This window comes from Scyliorhinus torazame, chromosome 7, assembly GCF_047496885.1.
Source record: "Scyliorhinus torazame isolate Kashiwa2021f chromosome 7, sScyTor2.1, whole genome shotgun sequence".
Taxonomy (NCBI): domain Eukaryota; kingdom Metazoa; phylum Chordata; class Chondrichthyes; order Carcharhiniformes; family Scyliorhinidae; genus Scyliorhinus; species Scyliorhinus torazame.
In genome coordinates this window covers 299,296,884-299,323,353 of record NC_092713.1, presented here as the reverse complement: position 1 = coordinate 299,323,353, position 26,470 = coordinate 299,296,884, and the positions used below count along the sequence as shown (strand labels likewise).

Sequence of the window (26,470 nt, the reverse complement as noted above, 5' to 3'; positions counted from 1 at the left end):
GGGGGGGTGGTTAGTTTTGTGACGGTGACCATGGGGCCTTCTGTTTCATATTTTGGATTGGTTTGGCGGCCATCTTTGGTGGGCCTTGGGCCTATAGCATCTGCGCAGGTGCTTGATAGTCCATTATGGTGAAAATGGCTGGCTCTGGGTTGAGGGGGAGTGGGAGGCCCCCAATTCGGTTGGTCACCTGGAACGTAAGGGATTGGGGGGCCCAGTAAAAAGGTCATGAGGTTTCTCTCACCTGAAGAATCTGAGTGTTGATGTGGTGTTTTTGCAAGAGACTCATCTGCGGGTGAGAGACCAGACCAGACTGCGGAAAGGGTGAGTGAGCCAGGCCTTTGACTTGGGCTTCAAGGGGAGAGCTCGGGGTTGGTGGGTGGGGGGGGGGGGGGGGGGGGGGGGGGGGGCAGAGAAATTTTAATCAACAAACAGGTTCTTTTTTCGGCAGACAAGACGGACCCATCCTGCAGGTATGTAATCTGTCTATATATATGTTTCTGGAACATACCTCTTCATTCACCTGAGGAAGGAGCAGCGCTCCGAAAGCTAGTGACATCGAAACAAACCTGTTGGACTTTAACCTGGTGTTGTTAGACTTCTTACTGTGCTCACCCCAGTCCAACGCCGGCATCTCCACATCGCAGGTATGTAATAGTTACAGGGTCTTTGGCAGGTAGGTTGGTGGTATTAGCTAACGTATATGCCCCGAACTGGGACGATATACAGCATTGATTAGGAAGCTTTTGGCTTCCAATACTGATTTGGATACACACCAACTGATTTTTGGAGGTGATTTAAATTTTGTACCAAATCTGAAGCTGGACCGTTCTAGGCCTAAATCATTGGTTCTCTTGGGGGTGGCGAGAACAGGAGCGAGGGGCAGATCTATGGAAGTTTATGCACCCGGGGGTAAGGATTTCTCATTCTTCTCCCCAGTAGATAAGGTGTATTTAAGGATTGACTTTTTTCTGGTGGGTAGGTCTCTTCTACCTTGGGTGAGGAGGGCAGAATACTCGGCTAGTGTCATCTTGGATCACGCCCCACATCTGGTTGACTTGGTTTTGGAGTCGGACCCCGCTCAGCTCCCACTGTGGAGTATAGATGTAGGCATGTCTAAGACCTTTGCTGAGTATGTAGAATTCAATAGGAATGAGTCTGTCTCGCCCTCCACGCTTTGGGAAGCCTTGAAAGGCATGATTAGAGAGATTATATCGCATTAAGGTGCAAATGGAGAGGGAGGTAAGAGTGAGAGGCCAGAGGTTGGTGGATGATACCTTGGAGGTGGACCGCAGGTATGCGTGAGTTGGGACTCTTATTTTACCTTCTAATAAGAGTCGATAGTCCAGTTGATTGAAGGAGTCAAAAATACGACTTCATTGCTAATTATTCACTTGCATACACTTGAATAAGAACTGAATCAAAACTTAGAAACAATACATAAAAATGTCAAACACATGGCAAAATGCATAAAACATAAAGAAATCACTTTAACGCAAGAATTCAGGAACAAAGACCTCGACCACGAGGTCCTACTTTTAAGGGGATTCTTATCTCTGGTTTAATCCCTCATTTACTCTCATTGGTTTCTAATTCTCAGCTGCGACCTCCTGGTTTGTTCAAATGAATGTCTGTTACTTAGAGGATAATTTGTGAATCAAACTTTGGACATTACTTAAGATTGACTACTGCCTATCAAAACTAGATCAGCATCTCTGTGCACAATGTCAGGAAAATTACTGGATATGTTTCTCACGCATTCCAGGTTACGCAGCCCGGCCCAGAGTTCTTGCTATAACTGATTATGGATTAGACCGAGAACATTCTTAGTGCTGAATACACTGAAATACAATGGCTAAATCATTGTCAGAAACAATGAATGAAACAGTGACTGGATTCCCACTGTCAAGACACTGTTAATAAGTTTATCTCTCAGCTACATGCATTCAACTAGCACCTAAAACTATGAATAAATCCATACTCCATCAGCGTATGACCCTATCCCAGGGCTCCTGGTGAGCAGGAAGAAGCTGCAGACACAGTTTGATCTGTTGTCTACAGGGAAGGTTTTGAGCCACCTGCGGCGCACAAGGGGGGTCTTTTATGAGTGTGGGGAAAAGGTCACCTTCCATTAGCTCATCAGCTGAGGTGGTAGGGGGCCTCCCGGAGATTATTCAGGCTGAGGATTCGAGTGGTAACTTGGTTTCCGCATCAGGTAAAGTTATCACTGCTTTTGAGGCCTTCAACAAGAGTCTCTAAAGGTCATAGTCCTTGATGAGGTGGGGGGGGGCGGGGGCGGGTGGACATGTCAACATTTTTAGATGTGTTGGAGGGGATGAGAGATGGGAAGAGAAGTTAGACTCGGAGGAGATTTTGATTGGTATTGGGCGAGTGCAAGCTGCCATGGCCTTGGGCCTGATGGGTTTCTGGTGAAATTCTATCAGATGTCTGCTGACCAGTTGGTCCTGTTACTGGTAGATATGTTTACCGACTCTTTGTTCCTGCTGCGCTCTCGCAGGCCTCTATTTCTCTTCTGTTGAACAAGGATAAGGATCCAACTGAGTATGGGTCTAACCGGCCTATCTCACTGTTAAATGTGGAAGATACTGGCTGAGGTGTTGGCGGTAAGGCTGGAGCTCCATCTCCCTGAGGTGCTTGTGGAGGATCAGACTGTCTTTGTTCAGGGCTGGCAATTGTCAGCCAATATTCGGAGGCTGTTGAACGTTGTTCTCTCCCTGTCGGAGGGGCCCGAGCCGGAGGTAATTGCGCCGAGAAGGCATTTGACAGGGTGGAGTGAAGGTACCGTTTTGAAGTTCTGGAGAGGTTTGGACAAAATCTCGGATGAATGGTTTCTTTCTGGAGGCACAAGACAGGTGCGAGAATGTTCCAGGGGGGCGGCGGCCAATCACACACACATGTTCTGGTCTTGCCCCAAACTGGTAAGATTTCTGGTTTCTTTCTTCAGCACCATGTCGGCGATTCTGAATATGGAGCTGGAGCCATTTCTGGGGTGTTGGACTCGCTGAGGCTGCAGATGGGAGTGAAGGCAGATGCCCTCGCCTTCACCTCGTTGATCGCCCGGAAGCAGGTCCTGCTGGGGTGGAGGTCTTCTACTCCACCCAGCACCTCGGTATGGTTAAGTGCCTCATGGTCTTGTGCCTGGAGAAAGTCAAGTACACCATTAGGGGGTTGGTTGAAGGGTTCTACCAGAGATGGTAGCCATTCATGTTTTTTTTTTAAATTCCCAATTAAGGACCAATCTAGCGTGGCCAATCCACCTACCCTGCACACCTTTTGAGTTGTGGGGGGTGAGACCCACGCAGACACGGGGAGAATGTGCAAACTCCACACAGACAGTGACCGGGGGCCGCGATCGAACCTGGGCCCTCAGCGTCGTGAGGCAGCAGTGCTAACCATGCCTCCCTTCTTTCATTATCCACTTTAAGGAGTTAGTCACCTCAGTTGCTGGGGGCGGGGTGTTTGGGGTTTGTCTCATTTTGTTTTTAGTTATCTTTCTTCTCTTGGTGGATGGGGTGGGTACAGTAGGTTGGGGTTTTTGTTATTTTGGTTTTTGTGTATTATCTGCTGTGTGTAATCTGGGTTTTATTGTAGAAAGCGGAGGGGATAGCGAGATTTGATTTATTATTGTCACATGTATTAGTATACAGTGAAAAGTATTGTTTCTTGCATGCTATACAAACAACACATACCGTACATAGGGAAGGAAGGTGAGACTGCAGAATATAAAGTTACAGTTATAGCAAGGTGTAGAGAAAAGATCAACTTAATACGAGGTAGGTCCATTCAAACATCTGATGGCAGTAGGGAAGAAGCTGTTCTTGAGTCGGTTGGTACGTGACCTCAATCTTTTGTATCTTTTCCTGACAGAAGAAGGTGGAAGAGAATATGTCCGGGGTGCGTGGGGTCCTTAATTAGGCTGGCTGCCTTTCCGAGGCAGCGGGAATTGTAGACAGAGCCAATGGATGGGAGGCTGGTTTGCGTGATGGACTGGACTACATTCACGACCTTTTGTACTTTCCTGCGGTCTTGGCAGACCCAGGATTCATACCAAGCTGTGATACAACCAGAAAGAATGCTTTCTATGGTGCATCTGTAAAGGTTGGTGAGAGTCATAGCTGACATGCCAAATTTACTTAGTCTTCTGAGAAAGTAGAGTCGTTGGTGGGCTTTCTTAACTATAATGTCGGCATGGGGGGACCAGGACAGGTTGCTGGTGATCTGGACATCTAAAAACTTGAAGCTCTCGACCCTTTCTACTCGTTTCCATTGATGTAGACAGGGGCATGTTCTCCACTTCTCTTCCTGAAGTTGATGACAATCTCCTTAGAGACGGAGGTCTCTGAGATTATCCAGGGGTTTGATAGGGTAGATGGGGGGGAAATGTTTTCACTTGCAGACCAGACGTAGGGTCCTTGGATATAAGATAGTCACTAAGAAGTCCAACAGGGGGTTCAGCAGAATCATCTTTACCTAAGAGAGTGGCGAGCATGTGGAACTCACGACTGCATGGAATAGCGGTGGTATAATATAGTATTGGCGCATTTAAGGGAGAGTTAGATAATCACGTGAGGGGAGGAAACAGAATATCAGGAAATGTTGATGAATGAAGTTAAGATGAGGATCAGGCCTGCTTGAGTGGAATGGAGAAATATGCATGAGAAGGTTAGATGAAGGAGGGGTGTGAGGAGTCTAGAGAGCTATGCAAACATTAGCCTGGACCCCTGTATGGTGCATTTCTGTGCAGGCAATAGTAGGCGACGATGACTGATTCAAACCCAGCAGACCCACCCCATCCCGTAGATGATTTGTTCCTCTGTGAAGTTTGCCCCTCTCTAAAGTTACTCAACTGAATTCAGCAGGATGTGAAGACGTCTCACAGCAATTGTTTTGCAGCTGTTCTCTGATAATTATCTAATCAGAAGGCTGCAAATGACAAATGATTGAAGAATAAATTATAGGGGGAGGTTAAAAATAGCCTCTTGTCGGCCACTCCTGGGACCTTCCTATAACAAACCTGGAAGCCAGCGAGGAAGTCGGGGAGTGTTTGCAGAGGGAAGGTTCCAGCCAATCTCAATACCGGTTATTAACCCAGGAGGGATGTTTAATGAGTCGGACCCAGCTCCCTCGGGAGAATGATTTCCAAACGGTTATTAACTCTCCACTAACCTTTCATTCTCACTCTAGCTCTAACTCTGTCTCCCAATGGCAGTCCTAAAGTGATGACCTGTCACTGACTCCCCAACCAGTGGAGGCCGATTCCCTCACCCCCCCCCCCCCCCCCCCCCCCCCCCCCCCCACACACACACACATTTGTTCCAGCAATATTATTCATAATTTTAAAATTTCAATAAAATCTCGATGCCAGTTCCCTGCTCCGGTGGGATTGGTTCCAGCAGTCACAGTGTTCCCACATAATTATAGTTTCTCATCCCAGAAACCACCCAGCGACTGCACACTGCACACAATGGGCAACATGGCGTCCGTCTGATCTGTAATTATTCTATGATACTTCGATTAGGTAGCAAAAGCTGTGCTTAGTCTCCTAACCGTGGCGTAACTGACGCTTGGTACAAATTTACCTTTAATTCTCATCCAAAATTGAGAATTTTGGGGGGGGCTATTTGACCTCGGAAGCAGGCCCTAGGGGCTGGTTTAGCACAGTGGGCTAAACAGCTGGCTTGTAAATGCAGAACGAGGCCAGCAGTGGGGGTTCAATTCCCGTACCGGCCTCCCCGAACAGGCGCCGGAATGTGGCGACTGGGAGCATTTCACAGTAACTTCATTTAAGCCTACCTGTGACAATAAGTGATGATTATTATTATTATTGGTTTAATCGGCATCGAGACGTTGCGACTACATCACGGCCCGTGCACAAGGGGTTAAATCCACACAACAAACCAGCTCTGTGGGAACCCAGAAGGTGGAAGCAGATGGCGCCTGGGAGCATCATGTTTGTCGCAAACCGTATCAGTTTGAGACAATGCTTCTTGCATAAGAGTCATTCACCTCATATTTGTTCTCAGAGACTGACGTTTGAAAACAATGACTTGTTTTAAACCCAGCTGAAGACACGCTGGCAATCTGTACCTATATATATATATAGACAAAGGCATCCCAGCACCACATCCGCCTAGGCCGACATAGTGAAGATTCATGGGGCAGGAGGAAGACATTCGGCCCATTGTGCGCGTGACAGCCCAATCCTACATTCCTGTCCTTGGTTCGTAGCCCCGTAGTGGAATTATGGGAATTCCAAGTGCATACCCAAATACTTTTGTTTTAAATGCAGTGAGGGCTTCCGCCTTTATCACCCTTTCAAGGCAGCAAATTTCTGACACCCCCCTGTCACCCTCTCAGAGAAAAGACTTTCTCATAGAATTATAGAGTCATACAATACAGCAGACGCTCTTCAGTCCATCGAGCCAGCACCAACAAAACGACACTAAATCTGCAACCGACCACACTTCAAATCCACCATTCCTGACGTTGTCCTCATAAATCTCTTCCATACACTTCCGACTGCAGCCACATTCTTCCAGAAAAGTAGTAATCAGATTTGTACACAGTACTTTATCTCTGACTGCTTTATACTATTTTAATACAGCCTTATCTGTTCTTCTATCTCTTACATCGGGTGCTCTGGTTTCCTCCCACAAGTCCTGAAAGAAGTGCTTGTTAGGTGAATTGGACATTCTGAATTCTCCCTCAGTATTGCCGAACAGGCGCCGGAGTGTGGCGACTAGGGGCTTTTCACAGTAACTTTGTTGTAGTCTTAATTTGAAATGAAAATCACTTATTGTCACAAGTAGGCTTCAAATGAAGTTACTGTGAAAAGCCCCTAGTCGCCACATTCCGGAGCCTGTTCGGGGAGGCTGTTACGGGAATTGAACCGGGCTGCTGGCCTGCCTTGGTCTGCTTTCAAAGCCAGCGATTTAGCCCAGTGCTAAACAGCCCCTACTTAATTTAAGCCTACTTGTGACACAAATAAAGATTATTATTATTCTCTGCCTTAGCTATTAAATTAAGCCATTCCCTATGCTTTCCTAGACACCTCAGCTGCCAGTCCTGACCAACGGACACCAGCCAGGGCTCTCACTGACCTATGAACTCCAGCTGAATATGTACCTGGCAGAACTCCATGAGCTCTGAACTCTGAACCCTCTCCGCTGGACTCCGGAGGGATTGAACTTTAGTAAATAAATTCCCCAAGAGGACTTGGGAAACTCGATCTCATCGAGAAAGATTGGCAGCTGAAATGGAACAAAATGAGAAAAATAAATATCACCCTCTGCCAGCAGTTCAAAGGGAAATGGATTTGTGAAGCAATCTGTTTTGCAAAGTGTGACCAGTTAAAGGGGGCAGTCTTAGTTTCCGAACCGTCAGCTTCTTACTGAGCTGACTCCAGAGAGAGGCTTTGAATGCCAATTAAACCAATAATTATCACCAATTTCTGTGTCCCCTTTCTTACCTTTGAGAGTTCACAGGGACTTGCATTTAATAGTAAGAGCAGTAATGCCCTGCCCCGGTGGTCTGGGCCTTGCTCTGTTGCCTGGACGGATATGTAAATCTGCCGGGGCCTATCCCCATCTATCTTCAGTCGGAAACCTGCTGTCCTTATCTGGTCTGGGCCTATATGCGACTTCAGTCCAATATCAATGTGGCTAACTGGCAAATGGCCTCGCAATAGGGTTGCCAACTGTGATTAAATGTAGTCCTGGAGGTTTCATCACATGACTTGTCCCCCCCCCCCCCCCCCACTCCATCCATTCGTCGGTGGACACATCCACCCTTGTGACGCACTGCCTTCCTAAACATTTGGAAAGTAAAAAAATTAATCGGCCAATTGGATGATGTTCGACTGTCGGCCAAACAGCCATTTTGTTTGTTCCCATTTTCAAAATGTTTATATCTGGAGAAGGGAAGTGTTAATATCTAATTGGTTTTCTCCAGGGTCGCACTCGGCAATGTCCTGGAGATGGATCTTCAATTCCTGCAGACTCCAGGCCAATCCTAGAGGGTTGGCAACCCCACGGAGCAGTCAGCCCTGTTGTATAAAGAACTACCTTGTCTCAGGGTGACGTGGAGTTCGGCAGCAGATGCTGGCCTTGCCATCTATACTCCGAGGATGGGACTGACCAGTGCCTAGTAAAGCACTGAGCTGTCTCTCTGTCCTGAGGACTAACGAAACTCTCTTTGTCACCCCTTGAGGTGAGGTCACGCCTCCTCAACGACACAAAGCAAAATTCTGCAGATATGGAAATCTGAAAAGAAAGATGAAAAGTGCAGCCTGCACTCAGCCTGTCAGACAGCATCAGTGGAGACAGGAACACAATTAACGTTTCTGCTCCTGAAATGTTAACTCTTGCTCCTGTCCACAGATGCCACCTGACTTATTGGCTTTTATAGCTTTTTTAAATTTCTCCTCATCTCATTCCCGAATTATGTCCCTTTTCCTTTTGTGCTCAATAAACACGGCTGGTCTCTCCTGCTCCCAGAACCCATCCCTCATACCGCCCGTCAAATAAAGTAGCCACCACAGGACCAGATGACCATAGGCTGCTCTCCCTCTTCTGAGAGCTGACTGGTGGTGATTTAACCTGAAGATCACCACACCTCAGGCAAGGAGCAAGGTTGAAAGGTCGGGCCTTTGTGAATAACCTCAGCCTGTACGGGAATTAAACCCGTGCTGTTGGCCTCACTCTGCATCACAGACCAGTTATCCAGCCGGCTGAGCTAAATCAGCCCCCGTGGGTGCGATAAAGATCTCCTGCTGACTCCTGTGGGCGCTATGGTGGCACAGTGGTTAGCACTGCTGCCTCACCCGGGTTTGATCCCGGCCTCGGGTGACTGTGGAGTCTGCACGTTCTCCCCGTGTCTGCGTGGGTTTCCTCCCACAGTCCGAAGATGTGCAGGTTAGGTGGGGTTTACGGGGTTGTGAGTATGAGGTGAGGGAATGTGCCTAAATGAGGTGCAGACTCGATGGGCCAAATGCCTCCTTCTGCACTGTAAGGATTTTAGCTCCATAACAGCCACAAAGCAGCCTGACTGCAGTTTAAGTTGCCAATGATTTAAAGACCAAATCTGCCATCTTGTGGGCTACGCTTGATACTGCATGGTGAACAGGGTAAATGTCAGTTTACTGCACCTCCCTAACTGCGTTGTGGTTTTCCATTTAGCTTCTTCCTGGTGCGTCCTTCATTGCCCAGATCACAAAGCCCCAACTCCACATTATCCTTGGATCCATGAGGCTCTGTAATTTGAATTAAAAACAGGAAATGCTGGGAAAATGCAGCAGGGGTAGCAGAATCAGAAGTAGTGTTAACATTTCGAGTCAATTCTTCAGCTCTGAAGGAGCTCCGAATGGCTCCGAAGTGGAGATGGTCGATAGCTTTAAGTTCCTGGGGGTCACCATCACCAACAGTCTGTCCTGGTCCACTCATGTTGATGCAACAGTCAAGAAAGCCCAACAACGTCTCTACTTCCTACGGAAACAAAAGAAATTTGGCATGTCTGCATCGACTCTCACAAACATCTAGAGATGTGCCATAGAGAGCATCCTATCCAGCTGCATCACAGCTTGGTATGGCAACTGCTCGGCCCAAGAGCGCACGAAACTGCAGAGTGCAACGCATCACACAAGCTCGCCACCCGCACATTAATTCTGTCTACACCTCCCGCTGCCTCAGGAAGGCAGACAGCATTGTCAGAGACCCCTCACACCCAGGCTTTGCCCTCTTCCAGACCCTTCCATCAGGCAGAAGGTACAAAGGCTGAAGACCCGCACATCCAGACAGAGGACAGCTTCTTCCCCACAGCTACTAGACTCCCCAACGACTCCCCCTCGGACTGATCTGTTCCCTGTAAGAGCACTATTCACGACACACTATGCTGCTCTTGCTCAAGTCCTTTTTTGCTTTGTTTGGCCCTTGTTCCGCACTGTAACCAATTACTTATTTGTCAATGTACTTTGGCAATTATTCTTTTGTCTACTGTATACGTACTGTGTACGTTCCCTTGGCCGCAGAAAAATACTTTTCACTGTACTTCAGTCCATGTAACAATGAATCAATCAATCAATTTCCTGCTTTTTATTTCAGAATTCCAGCATCCGCAGTATTATTATTTTAGGCTCTATATGTTGCTGCACTCGCTCTAGGCCTCAATCGAACTCATCAGCAGCATGACTCCCACCCTCCCCTCCCCAGCAATCGTAGGCCACTCAGATACCCGAATCCTTGCTATTGTCATCACCGCTGCCGTATCCACCCTACCCACAGTCGGCTTATGAAAGGGAATTATCGGAAGAGGAAAAACATTGTAAGGTTTCTGGGGGGAAAGGGCAGGGGAGTGGGACGAGCCCGGTTGCTGTGGCAGAGAACTGCCATGAACACAGCAGGCCGAATGACCTCCTTCTGCGCTTCAACCATTTTAGGATTCGATTCAATAATAACCTCACCCATTGCCAGTTGACGTCCTGGCAGGTGGGCAAAAGAGATGGGACTCTGCCACCCTGCCCCCTGATCAACCTCAGTACATTACTTTATGAACTGTTTCCTCATTATAACCTGTAATTCCAATGTTGCTGAGACTTACCTTGTACCTTACTTACAAGACACGTAACTGCAGCTGAGGGAGGATGGATCAGGACGTGACCGATCTACCCCAGTGAATCACAGAATCAGAGAATCACAGAGTGCAGAAGAGGCCCTTCAGACATTGAGTCTGCACCGACACATGAAAAACACCGACCTGCCTACCTAATCCCATTTCCCACCCTCCCAGGCAGCGCATTCCAGACCATCACCGCTCTCTGGGTAAAAACGTTTATCCTCAAATCCTCCCTAAACCTCCTGCCCCTCACCTTGAACTTGTGTCCCTTCGTGATTGACCCTTCAACTCAGGGGAACAGCTGCTTCCTGTCCACCCTGTCCATGCCCCTCACAATCCTGTGCACCTCAATCAGGTCGCCCCTCAGTCTTCTCTGCTCCAGAGAAAACAGCCCAAGCCTATCCAACCTCTCTTTGTAACTTAAATGTTCCGTCCCAGGCAACATCGTGGTGAATCTCCTCTGCACCCCCTCCAGTGTAATCACATCCTTCCTATAATGTGGCGACCAGAATTACACTCAGTGCTCCAGCTGTGGCCTCACCAAAGTTCTATACATCAGCAATAGGACCTCCCTGCTTTTTTAATCTATGCCTCGAATGATAAAGGCAGGTGTCCCATTTGTCTTTTTTACCACCCTATTAACTTGTCCTCCCATCGTGAGCCTGTTCTGCTATTTCATCAACTCCATTTAGTTGTTTTTGCACGCGTCGTTCAATTTCCTTAGACAACAAAGATCTATTGATCTTAAAACGAGTCCTTCAAACCCGTGGATTCTCATTGTTGTCAATAATTTTGTGTAGAACATTAGCAAATAACTTCTGGAAGACCTACCTTAATGACATACTCAAAAATGTAATGGCGTAGATAGGATTTAACAGCACCACATTGGCTCTCTAATCAGCTCACAATTCTCCTAATGCTCAGCCACTCTATCTCGAGATAGATGCGACCAGCTTCCCCTGAACTAATGGTCAAATATAGAGAGGGACATCAAATCTGTGCTGATTATTTATGAAGGGGCATTGTTAATTCTGTACTATGTGGCAGAGGGAGGGAGAGAGACAGACAGGAGGAAAGCCTTTGGCATTAAAGGGCCAGTGGTAATACAGATGCCAAACCAGCAATGGGACAGAGAGCAGTGGTGCATGGTCGTTTTTCAGACAGGAAGGGTGTATACAGTGCTGTTCCTCACGGCTGCCAATGGCCAACTTCTCATCAACTCTGTCAGATCACACATGCAGCTTCACATTCACTGCTACATGGAGCTTGACGTGCTGCAAGTCCCCAGGGTTAAAGCTCCAGTGAGTCTAGTTTTAGGCTCGAGCACCCGGCAGCATCTTATTCCTGAAGAAGTTGGAGAACGGTATAACCACTCCTTACCCTCATTCCACCTGCACACTCCCCATCCCCCTCCCTCTTCACCCTCACTCATCTCCCTCACTCATCCCCTCAATCATCCTCCTTACTCCCCTCACTCATCTCCATCACTCATCTCCCTCCCTCATCCCCCTCCCTCATCCCCCTCACTCATCTCCCTCAATCATCCTCCTTACTCCCCTCACTCATCCCCCCCTCATCCCTCTCACTCGTCTCCCTCAATCATCCTCCTTACTCCCCTCACTCATCTCGATCACTCATCCCCCTCCCTCATCCCCCTCACTCATCTCCCTCAATCATCCTCCTTACTCCCCTCACTCATCCCCCTCCCTCCTCATCCCCCTCCCGCCTCATCCTTCTCGAACATCCTCCTTACTCCCCTCACCCATCTCCGTCACTCATCTCCCTCACTCCTCATCAACCTCCTCACACTCAAATCCCGTGAGATTGTTTCAATGATTTGCCCCCCCACGCCTTTCTCCATGGCAACATTTCAGCCAATCAGAATCAACTTGCCAATCAAGCAGCACCATTCCCCTCTGTAGCTTAAACTTTTGTGATGGTTTGAAATTTGGAATTCTTCCATTTGTCCTGATTCATATAAGATTTAAAAAAGTCTTCCTTTTCAACAATAACTCTAATCCATTGGGAATCAATTCCTGGATAGACATTGACTTGGTTTCATTTTATTAATTAAGTGCAAGATGACACATTATGCAAAGCCGGATAGGGGCCAGACATTGCTTGCTTGATTACTGAGTGTCTAAACAGGGCAGCAGAACAAAGGACTTGGGGATTGATAGACAATCAATAAAAGTAACGATGCAGGTTCAAAAGGCCACAATAAAAGCAAACTTCACTTCTCAAGAAATGGAACGGGAAAGCAGGAGCTAAACTTGTGTACAGCCTTGGTTGTGAAGAAAATGACCTTTTGAGCACCTTCAGATATAAAAGGGGAGGTTGAAAGTTAAGGTTTTGGATTTTATTTTATTTTTGAACATTTGTGTGGGGGAGACTAGATTGGCAAGGCAGCAAACAGAATGGCCTGGATTCTCTGCAAAGCAGCAATCATTGTCGGATTACTGCTCCGCTCAGTCGAGAGACTGTGCCGCATTTCTTCCAGGGTCTTCGGAGCCCAGCTTCTCCAGGAATGCAGAGCCCAGCGTCCATTGGAGGACTCTTTCATGTCTCTGTAGTATCATTGGTGACAGGGCACGCCCCCTTTTACAACACTCACCACATACGGGGAGTTTAAACGTTCTGTGTGAATGAATGGAAACGGTGAAGAGGTGTGTGAGGTAATTGAGTTTGGTGAGTCAGGTTGAGTATGATTGGGGGGGGGGGGGATGATCGTAGAGCGTGCAGAAGGGGGCCATTCATCCCATTGAGCCAATGCTTGGTCCCCGCAGAGCAATCCGGTCTACCCCACTCCCCTTGTTTGGGTTTCGCCCTATTGTTTACTTCCTTCGAGTGCCCATCATTTCTCCTTCCACCGCACTTGTGGACAGTGGGTTTAACAGGCACAGGGAACCAAGGCTGGGGGGCGGGGGGGGGGGGCATGCCTGCAGTATAAAGCCACAATTGAAATAGGCCTGGCTTTAGGGAGGTCACCAAAACTAAAAATGTTCAAAAATAAAATAAAATCCAAAACCTTAACTTTCAACCTCCCCTTTTATATCTGAAGGTGCTCAAAAGGTCATTCCTTCTCTCAACCTATGAATGCGCGCTCTGGATCGCTCACTCTTCACCAGCTCTCCTTTCCTCACTTCCTGTCCCTTTTCCCACACTCCAGCTCACCATTTCCCGTCAGCTCCACCAGAAACTGGTGCAGTTTCCCTCTGAACAGTGTCCCCAGCGAACGTTCTCATTTCCATCATGTGAGCAGGGGCAAAAGAATTGGTCGACCTTCCTGCTCCCACATTTGATACTAATGATCGCATGATGCGTCTCAGCCCTAGTGAGCCACGGGGCGTCACACTGAGAGCATTTCGGGTTAGAACATAGAACATACAGTGCAGAAGGAGGTCATTCGGCCCATCGAGTCTGCACCGACCCACTTAAACCCTCACTTCAACCCTATCCCCATAACCCAATAACCCCTCCTAACTTTTTTGGTCACTAAGGGCAATTTAGAATGGCCAATCCACCTAACCTGCACGTCTTTGGACTGTGGGAGGAAACCGGAGCACCCGGAGGAAACCCACGCAGACACGGGGAGAACGTGCAGACTCCGCACAGACAGTGACCCAACAGGGAATCGAACCTGGGACCCTGGCGCTGTGAAGCCACAGTCCTATCCACTTCTGCCACCGTGCTGCCCCATGGGTTGGGAAGCTGTAACCGGTGGAGTCACCCAGCGACCACTGGCTCAACTACTTACAATCAATGATGTAGATGAAGGGACTGAATGTACGGTAACTAGATTGCCGACACCAAGATGGGTGGGCAAGCAAGCTGTCAAGAGGAGATAGAGAGTCTGCAAAGGAATGTAGATGGGTTGAGTGAGTGGGCAAAAAGACTGGCAGATGGAGTATAATGTGGGGAAATGTGAACTTGTCCACTTTGGCAGGAAGTATGGCGAAGCGGCTCGTTACTTAGATGGAGAGAGACTGCAGGAGTCCCAAGGTACTAGGGGATCTAGACTGAAAACAGAAAATGCTGGAAGAACCCAGCAGGGGCCTGGCAGCAGCTGTGGAGAGTGAAAGAGAGAGAAGAGTTTATAGAATCGAAACGTTAACTCTGCTTCTTTTTCTCTCTCTCTCTCTCTCTCTCTCCAGGACTTGCTGCGTTTTTCCAGCACTTTCCGCTTTTGGTTCGGATTCCCACCACCGGCGGTATTTTGCTTTCACACAGAGAGTGTCCTCGGGCGTGAAGCAAAAACGTTAGTTGTAGGTACAGCATGTGATTAGGAAGGAGGGTGGAATGGAATCTAAAAGTAGGCAGGTTTTGCTGCAGCGGTGACAGGACATTGGTGAGACCACATCTGGAATACTGGGTACTTTTCATCTCCTTAGCTGAAAAAAGATGCATTCGAAGCAATAGTGGGAAGGTTCACTGGATTTTCACTTCTGGGATGAGGTGCGTAACTTATGAAGAAAGGTTGGACAGGTTGGGCCTCTACCCACTGGAGGTTCAATCAGGGGTGATCATTTGAAACATGAAATCCTGAGGAGATTTGATAGGATAAATGCCAGGAAGGTGCTTCCACCTATGGGAGCGACTAGAACCAGGGGACACAGTTTAAGATTGAAGAGGTCTACCGTTACTATGTGGAGCTCTCTCGGCAGATGGTCAAACCGCAACCAGGTCAGCATTGATTCTATCGAATGGTGGAGCACGTTCAAAGGGCTGAATGGCCTAAGTCCCTAAGATTCAGAGTGTTGAACCTTTAATGCATTCTCAACAACTTTAACATTCAAAAATATTGAAGAGCTGAAGCCAAAGTCAGAACTTTTGTGAGGAAATGAGGACAAAGCCCAGGCTGCCTTACTGATTTCATTCCCATCATCTACTGAGAGTTTATAAAATTCCACATTAATTATTGAGATTCACAAGTTCTAATATAGAGAGGCCATTGTCCCACCAACCCCCTCCCCTCGTGCCTCACGGTGAAAGCCTAGAGTCAGCTACTGGATTTGATTCCATGCAAAATAATGCAGGGTCCTCTGAAGGTGAATCAGTCTGACGTGCAATGACACAGATGAAAGCACCATTGTCTGACGAGCTGGGTCCATCGGTCGGACAGCCAGGAACCACCAGCACCAACGGGGACCTTCTGGCGAGGCCTGGAACCCAACAAGCAGCGCAACACATCAGCTTTGCTGACACAGATTATCCACCAGGCGCTCCCCATCATCAACGCCGCGGCCCACAGGGAGTGGCGCTACGATCTTGCCTGGTGATTTGTTTGTGCTGCGTGACCCCACATTACTATTACTACTGATGATGCACAGAGGCTCAATGGTGGAAGAAATTATAGGGGCGAAGCAAATTCTAAGTTGTTTTGCTTGTAATCCGAAACAATGAGAGAATATCGCAAATTCTGTGCACAGTCACTGGTCACTCACTGGTTTTTTCATTCCCTCCCCTCCCTCCCTCCCACAACGTTCATTAACCACCCAATCTAAAACTCACTTTACTCCCCCTGCCCCCCAACACCCAGAACAGAAGCAGATTTGTTATGCTGGAACTATTCAATGTTCAATGGAAGAGTGCAGAAAGAGCTTTATTCCACATCTGGCCACTGTTCTATCCATGCTCTGGGAACACTTGGTGATCGATATCCGAAATGGAAAATGTTCGGTTTCGAGCATCGACATTCTCCATCTCGAAGAACAAACCTCCACAGGGCGAGGGGCTGGTGAACAGTTCACAACTGCGAAACAACTCAAAATGGCCCCGTGAATAACACTGTGACTGGTTAAGCTGATCCTCTCTTTCAGTAATAGTTTTGTGCAGCAACAAAAACAGAAAATGCTGAAAAAACTCAGCATTTGTGGAGTGAGGAAACCGAGTTAATGTTTCGTGTCCGTGTGACTCTTCTTCAGATCCAGGCCAGATTAAATGTCTGATAGAAACTGGGAAACACCAGCTCTTTTCTTTCCTCGCCTCTACGTCCTCTTCCAGCTCTGGAAGTGGTCCGTGTTGGGTGCTGATCTGCCCTTGGAGTGTGCTCAGCAGATGGTCAAACCAGTTCTAGGCCTGTTCACACTCACGCCTGTGAAAATGGTGGAGGTAGGGGAGCTCTTCCCCTTCCACCTACACAAAGGAACACCACCAGCACTGACGGTCAGCAGTGCGCCAATCCTGAAAATCCAATCACAGCCTCAAGCTGGACTTCAATAAAGCAAAGTGGCATTGTTTCGGCCACTCATTCACGTTGGATTATATAGAAAATACTACCATTTCTCGACCTCACACTTTGCGACCTGAAGCCTAAAAAACAAATCATAGAATATCATAGAATTTACAGTGCAGAAGGAGGCCATTCGGCCCATCGAGTCTGCACCGGCTCTTGGAAAGAGCACCCTACCCAAGGTCAACATCTCCACCCTATCCCCATAACCCAATAACCCCACCCAACACTAAGGGCAACTTTGGACACTAAGGGCAATTTATCATGGCCAATCCACCTAACCTGCACATCTTTGGACTGTGGGAAGAAACCGGAGCACCCGGAGGAAACCCACGCACACACGGGGAGGATGTGCAGACTCCGCACAGACAGTGACCCAAGCCGGAATCGAACCTGGGACCCTGGAGCTGTGAAGCAATTGTGCTATCCACAATGCTCCCGTGCTGCCCTGGAATTAATCATCTCAACCAGCGCTTACAACAATAAGGCTTTGCAGTGTTCGACCCTCACCCTAGGGTCAGACCCATTTCACATACTCTGTATTGGTACATGGTCAGTTCAGGTGCGTCTATTGGTTTGGCAATTTTATCTTTCACCTCCAAGCTTTAACTGTCCTTATTTTATCTGCTCTCGCAAGAAGCTATATTCCCATTCACTCATTGTCCCCACAGCTCGAACTTACCCTGTGAAAAGAGTAGATTGCAGAGTGTAGGGCAAAACTGGTTATAAGGTTGCAAAAACAAATACTTCCATCCCACATTATCCTTCTTTTTATTCGTTTATGGATATTAGATAGACTGGTTCTACTCCGAGATAGGTCACCACGACTGAATGAGATACATTCAAAAATACTGAGGGAAGCAAGGGTGCAAATTACGAGGGCATTGGTCAAAATTTACCAACCCTCCTCAGATACAGAGTTGGTGGTTCCAGAGGACTGGAGAACTGCAAATGTTGTACCCTTGTTCAAAACAAGGTGCAAGGGTAAACCCAGCATCTATGGACCAGTCAGAGTGACCTCAGTGATGCCAAAGCTTTGTCAGAAAAAACTAATAGTCAACTGAGAAAATTGTGATCAGGGAAAATTGTGCTTAACTAACTTCCCTGGGCTTTTTGATGAGGTAACAGAGAGGGTTGTTGGGGTCAATGTTGATGTGGTTTTCATGGACTTCCAAAAGGCATTTTATAAAGTGTTGCACAACAGACTTGTGAGCAAAGTTAGGGCTCATGGAAATAGGTCCAAGAGAAACACGGTACAAAACTGGCTGAGTGACAGGAAACAGGGAGCAACAGTAACAGTTAATTATTGGACTGGAGGAAGATTTATAATGGAGTTCCGCAGGTGTCAATGTTCGGACCCCTACTCTTCCCGATATAATTTAATGACCTAGACCATAGAACAGAACCGTAGAATCTCTACAGTGTAGGGGGCCATTCGGCCCATTGAGTCTGCACTGTAGGGATTCTATGGTTCTATTCTATGGTCTAGGTTATCAAATTATATGTCTGAAAGAGCACCCTACCCCCAGGTCCACCTCCCTGCCCTATGTCCGTAACCCCATCTAACCTGCACATCTTTGGACACAAAGGGGCCGGGCCAATTCACGTAACCTTTGTGGATCCACCTAACCTGATCCACAATCCACCTAACCTAGAGCTTGGTGTACAGGGCACAATTTCAAAATTAGTGTATGACACAAAACTTGGGAAGTATTGTGAGTTATGTGAAGGCCAAGGTTAAACTTCAAAAGGGCATACACAGGGTTAGTGGACTGGGCAGACAAATGGCAGATGAAATTTAATGCAGAGTAATGTGAAGTGATCCATTTTGTTAGGAAGAATTGGAGGAAGCAATATAGTCATTCCAAAAGGGGTGCCGGAGCAGAGGGACCAGACGTAGTACAGGCGTGCAAGTCATTGAAGGTGGCAGGCCAGGGGCAGAAAGCGGAGAATAAAGTCTAAGGATCATAGGCTTTGTAAACAGAGCCATAGAGTCCAAAAACAGGAAGTGATGTTAAACCTGTATAAACTACTGTTCCGTCTCAACTGAGGTACCGTGTCCAGTTCTGGCCACCATACTTAATGATGTGAAGGGTTTAGAGAGGGCGCAGAAAGAAAATCACAAACATGGTCCCAGGGATCAGGTGCCTCAGTCACAGATGGATTGGAGAAGCTGGTACTGTTTTCCTCGGAAAAAAGATCGAGGGGGGATTTTATTCAAAATCACGAGGGGTCTGGACAGAGTAGGCAAGGAAACTCTCACTGGTGGGAGGATAGAGAATCAGAGGACACCGATTTAAGGTGCAAGCAAAAGGCAATGGAACGGGAGGAAAAACATCTTTTGTGCAGCGACTTGTCGGGATCTGGAATGCCCAGGAGTGTGGCGGTGGCAGAACAATCCAACAGTCTGCCAGGCTGTAGGGGAAAAGCACAGGAGTGGCACTAGGTGCATCACTCTCGCAGAGAGTCGACACAGAGACGATGGGCTGAATGGCCTCCTTCTATGTTGTAACCATTCAAATTAATCCACAGTAAATGTTGCTGTGATGACAAAGGTAAGATTTTAATCGTGATTGTTCCGGGCTGATCTCGCGCAATGCACAAAGCTCATTTTAGGAAGGAGAAAATGGAGGTCACGTAGTCCTTGGATAATGAAAAATTTACATGGGATACAGGAATACCCAGACACGAATCACAAAACCAGCAGCATGAAGCAATAAGACCATAAAAGAAACTTCAAAGTATTCTGGAGGAATAGAATAGGAGCAAAGAGGTAATATTAAATTTGTATCGACCCTTGGCTGGACGGCATTCTGAACAGATCTGGTATCCATGTTATAAAAGTAATTTAAAGGCACTGGAGAAATTGTAAAACAAATATTTTCAAAGGTTGTTCCCAGAATTGAAAGACTGCAACCCAAGCGGATGGAATATCTTTCCTTATGGCAAAAGGAGGATTGCAGGAGACTTGAATTCAGATTTTTTAAATCATGAAGGGGTTCAATAGGATGGGGATCAAGAGAGACTGTTTCCCCTTGCTGGGGAAGTTCTAAACAATAATAATAATAATGAGGACATTAATACAAAATAAAACAAAGTGCTGGGAATACTCAGCAGTCCCATGCTGCCAGACTCACTCAGTATTTCCCTGCACCTTCCCAGTGAACTCAGAGCGCACTTATTAGTTTGTCCTCCAAATATTCAACATCTGCTGTGTTTTAACCATCTCTCTGTCTTCTTCTTAGCACGTTAAAGCAATGTCCCCCAATAATGCTGGCCAGAGACCAAACATCGGGGAGGTTGACACTTCCTTCAATCTTCAGCATACAGCCATAATCTGCAAAACTGATGGCCCTGCTGTCATGGTAATGTCACTTTAAGAAATGTTTGTCTGCTCAAGTTACTGCAGTGATGAGTGTGGGTAAAGCTGAGCTCTGGCTCTGCTTTTTAGTTTCACTTTGAGAAAAGCTTGGGTGTGTCTGTGTTTTTTTGGTATTGTTTCAGTGTTGGAGCTAAAGCCAGCCAAAGCAGGTGTACTGTTGTTCTCTCTGCCATGTAATGATCTCTTGATCATTTGGTGAATTCAGTGATAACTGTTCTCAGTAGTGAATCTAAACCTGATGTGCTTCTGTTAAAAGTTTTTTTTTAATGTCTTATGGATGTTAAAAGGAAAGTTTAATGATAACGTAGTGTTGTATTCTTTGGGGGTTGTATTTGAATGGATGGTTGCTAAGATGTTCACTGTATGTTTTAAAAAGGTTAACTTGAGTTCATAGAATAAACATTGTTTTGCTTTAAAATTACTTTTCCATTTCTGCTGTACCACACCTGTAGAGTGGGCCGTGTGCTCCCCATAACACAATCTATTAAAAGTTGTGGATCAGGTGAACTCCATGATACATTTTGGGGTTCTCTAAACCCTGGCCCATAACAGTGCAATCAGCCTAAACTCTGAACTCAATACTGGAGCAATGGATCAGACTTAATTGATTCATTCCAGCGAGGTAAACCCATAGTTTTTGGACAAAAAAAGGCAGACAAAAAATATTTGTTAAAACTCTCTGGCATTCCCTCATTCTCCATGACAATTTCTCCTGTCTCTGCTTAAAGGGGACCAGTGTTTACTTTAGTTACACTCTCCCTTTTAATACACTTGTAACAACCTTCACAGTCTGTTCTCATCTTCCTGGTTAGTTTACTCTTGCATTCTATTTGTGGGTGTCTCTGGCAAAGCCAGCATTTGTTACTCATCCCTAATTTCCCTTCAATGGAGTGACTTGCTGGGCCATTTCAGGGGACAGTTAAGAGTCAACCACATTTCTATTGACCGAGATTCATATGGGAGGCCAGAAAAGCTAAGGACAGCAGTTTTCGTTCCCTAACCCAGGTGGGTTGTTACAAAAATCGACAACGGTTTGATGGTCATCTTGACTGAGACAAGCTTTTATAAATTCCAGATTTTATTCATTGAATTTTAGTTTCACCAGCTGCCATTGTGGAATTTGAACCTACGCACCCAGAACATTAGCCTGAGTGCCTGGACTATTAGACCAGTCACCGTCTTCCTTTGTAAATGTAGCATGGAATTCAATTGTATTATGTTCACTATTTCCAGCAGATCTTTTACTTGCAAGATTACTAATTAACCCTGCCTCATTGCATAATACGAGATCTAGAATAGCACTATCCCTAGTTGGTCCCACACATATTGCTCCAGGAAACTGTCATTTTACAACAGTTTAGAAACTCATTGTCTAAACCATGCTTGTAACTTTGATTGGTCCAGTCCATAAGCCAATCAAATTCCTCCCCAATTAATACATATGCCAAGGGTGACTGTTCAGTGCCATTTGCGACTCCTCAGATAATGAAACAGTCTATGTCCAAATGCAGCAAGACTTGGACAATATCCAGGCTTGGGATTGGGCTGACAAGTGGCAAGTTACATTCGCACCACACAAATGCCAGGCAATGACCATCTCCTACAAGAGAGGATCTAACCATCAACCCTTGACATTCAATGTCAGTACCATCACTGAATCCCCCACTATCAATAGCCTGGGGGCTATCATTGACCAGAAACTGAACTGGACAAGCCATGTTAATACTGTGGCTACCAGGGCAGATCAAAAGCTAGGAATCCGACGGCGAATAACTCACCTCCTGACCCCCCCCAAAGCCTGTCCACCATCTACAACGCACAAGTCAGGAGTGTAATGGAATACTCTCCACTTGCCTGGATGAGTGCAGCTCCAACTACACTCAAGAAGCTCAACACCATCCAGGACAAAGCAGCCCACTTGATTGCTCCCCCTTCCACAAACATTCAAGCCCTCCACCACCGACGAACAGTGGCAGCCGTGTGTACCATCTACAAGATGCACTGCAGTAACTCACCAAGGTTCCTTAGACAGCACCTTCCAAACTCATGACCACTATCATCGAGAAGGACAAGAACAGCAGATACCCAAGAAACCTACCACCTGGAGGTTCCCCTCCAAGCCCCTACCCAGACTTGGAAATATACCACTGCTCCTTCATTGTCGCTGGGGCAACATCCTCGAATTCGCTCCCCAACAGCACAGTGGGTGTACCTACACACCAAGGACTACAGCGGTTCAAGAAGGCGGCTCACCACCACCTTCTGAAGGGCAACTAGGGATGGGCAATAAATGCTGGTCTAACCAGTGACCCCCAGATCCCATAAATTAATTGTTTTAAAAGTTCATTCAATACTCTGTCGACCGTATAAATAAACAGGGGGCTCAAAAACTGCACCCAACGTTTTCCGACTCTTGCTATTCCTAATCTCCACGCAGACTGATCCTACTTCATGGTCTTGAGCCAAGACCCTCCCTCATTCTTGTAATCTGTTACTTCTCCTTTGCCATTCAGTATGTTTTTTAATTCCCTCCCCCCCCCCCCATCACCCCAAATATTGTGCACCCTGAAAGATTTATTACCTAACCTTGGTCAGCACGTCTCTGTCATGGCGATTTACTCTCTTTGCGCCACTAGTGCAGTTCTAAGGGGAGGCTGGAGGAATTAGGCTCGTTCTCCTTTTGAGCAGAGAAGGCAGACAAGAGTTTTGGTCGATATGTTCAAAGATCATGAGGTTCCGAGCAAGGTAAATTATAAAACATTACAGCGTGGAAGGAAGCCATTTGGGCCATTTGTGGCCGTACCAGTTCTTTTGAAGGATAAATAAAGATGAGCGGTTTCTGATGGCTGAAAGGTCAACAACTAGCTCGGTGTGGATTTATGGCCAATGACCTGTTGTGTTCTGCTTCTTCATGTAGCATAAGCTGTTTCCTTGATGTATGCTCTGACAAAGGAAGGTTCAGACTTGGAGATAGGTTTAACACATTTATTGAGCAGTTAACAATTCTCCGACTTGAGTTCGACTCTTCTGCTACTCTTGCTGTAGTAACTCAGTCTAACTAACCAGTCTGCTCCAATCCACGTGGTGGGTGTGATGCTTCTGATCTGCCCCTGTCCTTCTCTCTGAGTGTCGCCTGTGGAAAGAGAAAGAGCATGTGTGCCCTGTCCTTTTATATGGGTTGCCCCCTTGTGGTAGTGTCTTGACTGCCCATTGGTCGTGTCCTATTCTATGTGTTCATTCGCTGTATGTCTGCATGTCATGATGTCTCTGGTGCTCCCTCTAGTGTTCACTTAGTCTTAGTGTATTTACATTAACCCCTTGTGTATTTACAGTGATGCATATCACCACATGACCCAGAGACAACATGAAGGAAAACTCTCTGTAAAAAACGGGATGGGTGGTGGAAGCAACTCAGCGGCAGATTTCAAAAAGAGGATTGGATAAATACTTGGAGAAAATTTCAGGGATAGGGGCTGGGAAAGGGACAGACGGGATTTTTCTTTGAAAGAGCTGGCATGGATTCAAATGGGCCAAAATGGCTTCTTTCCATGCGGGAACATTCTATCACCTGCTTTACACTGAACATCTGCCATCACATCAGACTCAGCCCATCAATAGGCAAGAGACTGAATTTAATCACACGTTCCCACTCGATTATCTAAAATTCTATCTGGGCACTCGAGACCCCGCCTCATTCACATTCTGCGCAGCATGCAATAGGATGAAGTATTTTTGACTCGGTGTCTTGGGTGGTGTACAGTTGCCCCAGGAAACGGTTTCTACAGCAACAACAGTAATTACGTCAATCACGGGGAGCTCCAAAGGTCTGCACGTACATTTTTCCATGATAGTATACGCACATCCCGAATGTCCTTGATCCCGTCTCCTGGCAGTGCTGCAGCGGGGCTCAAAGATGTGCAGTGGGCAAGAGATTCCCGGGAACGTCATTGTGCAGACAAAGATCGGAATGCTCTTCGTCAAACTGGGAGAAGGAAACGGACTCAGTGATATACCCTCAATTATGACACGAGAGAGTGTACTCGTAAAACGAAGGTTTTAATAAACAGAGAACTTCGCCAGCCGGAGAGATGAGTGCTCACTGAGCACCGCCCTCAGGACGCCACCTGATATCCGGCCCCTGGGAGGTGGGGCCGGAGGCGGAGTCCCCCGGGGTTCCAAACCCGGTCTTAAAGGGACATTACATGCATGATCTTAAAGGCACATTACCAATTCATCACATTCACCCCCTGTTTAAGAAAAAGACAGTCCGTCGGGGGGTGAAGTGGGATTACATGTCCATTCTCTTTGGAGGCTTGTTCGTCCTTGTTGTGCTCTTCTCAACTCGCTCGGTGGTGCGGCGGACACGGACGTCTTCGATGAGGGTACATCCGGGAGCACGGTGGTCGGAGAATTTGTGCGGTGCGCGGTAGAGGGTTGGGGAGTAGGGAGGGTAGCTGGGGGTGGCGGTGACATCGCCGGTGTGGAGGAAGGAGGAGGCGCGAGGGGGGGGGGGCGCGGTTGGTTGCGACAGGTGGTGTGGGGGTGCAAGGGGGAACATTGGCAAGGGGGGAGCCTTTCAGAGGAGCGACCTGATGGAGTGGAGTGCGTCGGGTAGGACCTCCTGCCAGCGGGTGGTTGGGAGACTTCTCAACTGTAGGGCCAAAAGGACAGCCTTCCAAACCGTTGCGTTCTCCCTCTCCAACTGTCCGTTTCCCTGCAGGTTGTAGCTGGTTGTTCTGCTCGAGGCGATGCCCTTGCTGAGCAGGTACTGACGCAGCTCAACGCTCATGAACGATGTACCCCGGTCGCTGTGGATATAAGCAGGGAAACCGAACAGGGTGAAGATGCTGTGCAGTGCTTTTATAACGGTGGCCGAGGTCATGTCGGGGCAGGGGACAGCGAATGGGAAGCGGGAGAACTCGTCGATGACGGTTAAAAAATAGGTATTGCGGTTGGTGGACAGGAGGGTCCCTTTGAAGTCCACGCTTAGTCGCTCAAAGGGCCCAGAGGCCTTTACCAGGCGAGCCTTGCCTGGTCGATAGAAGATAATGCCTGGGCATTAGAAGAAAAGCCCCAAGCACCGTTTAAGGGCATTGAGACTATGGGGTAGGGGGAGTTCCTTGAGGGGGCGCATATGGTCGGGGTCAGGCCCTAGGAAATGCGTTTTCCACACTGTGGCCACTGCCAATGGCCCCCGACCGCCGTGGCGCGATCCCCACCCCCGCACAAAAAACAGCGGCGGAGAATTTGGCAGCTACCGTCGGAGCGGCAGGTGGGATTCACGCCGCCCCCCCCCCCCCCCTTTGGGTGATGTTTTGGGGTTCGGGTGATGTTTTGTGTGATGCTTTGCGTGATGTTTTGGTTGATGTTTTGCGGTTTTGGTGATGTTTTGAGGATTGGGTGATGTTTTGGGGTTTGGCTGATTGATGTTTTGGGTTTAGTTTTGGATGTTTGGATGATATTTTTGGGGTTTGGGTGATGTGTTTGGTGATGTTTTGGGGTTTGGGTAATGTTTTGGAGTTAGGTTTTGGGATGTGTGTTCGGTTTTGGGTGATGTCCCGGTTATATTATCCAGCTGTGCGTGTGCTGTGCCCTGATGTTAGTTCCTGAGGTCTTTCCCTCTCTCTTACCAGACTCTTGTCTCTTGGTGGATCGGCTCCCCGGCTGCAGCCGCCCATCCTCAGTGAACCACTTGTGGAGCAGCCCGCCGGCTATCCTCAGATCTAATTACCTCCTGATTAAGCAACCCTTCCATTTTAAAATTCTCATCCTTGTTTTGAACAGAGGTTAAACATAATGGAAACTTGTTGTTGCTTCAGCTTACACGTGCTCCCTGAACTGAATCATGTGAGATTGCATCATTTCCTGTGATTACATACACGTTACATAAACATATATTTAAATGATCATAGTTACCATATCAGCAAATATGTTATCACAACAGGGTGGGGTTGCCAACCCTCCAGGATTGGCTTGGAGGCACCAGAAATTGAAGATTAACCCCCACAACGCTGCGGTGTACAACCCTGGAGAAACATCATCGGGACATTCAAAATATTTCTTCTGTCATTTTCTTTGGACATTTCTTAAAAGGCTGTTTGGCTGACAGGCAAGCACCATCCAATTGGGTAGTGAGTCTTTTTGTTTTCCAATTGGTGCAGGAAGGCTGGAGACAGTGGCGTAGTGGTATTGCTGTTGGACCAATAATCTAGAGGCCCAGGGCAATGCTC

General features: G+C 47.3%; 1 long non-coding RNA gene across 1 annotated transcript; it reads right to left on the bottom strand.

Moving 5' to 3' along the window:
• Window positions 1-1,350: 1,350 nt before the first annotated feature.
• Window positions 1,351-26,372, bottom strand: LOC140427491 (uncharacterized). The gene is made up of 2 exons (XR_011948519.1): window positions 26,157-26,372; window positions 1,351-3,156 (listed from the first exon to the last, which is right to left on the bottom strand). It is a non-coding gene; the product is annotated as an uncharacterized lncRNA (long non-coding RNA).
• Window positions 26,373-26,470: the final 98 nt, after the last annotated feature.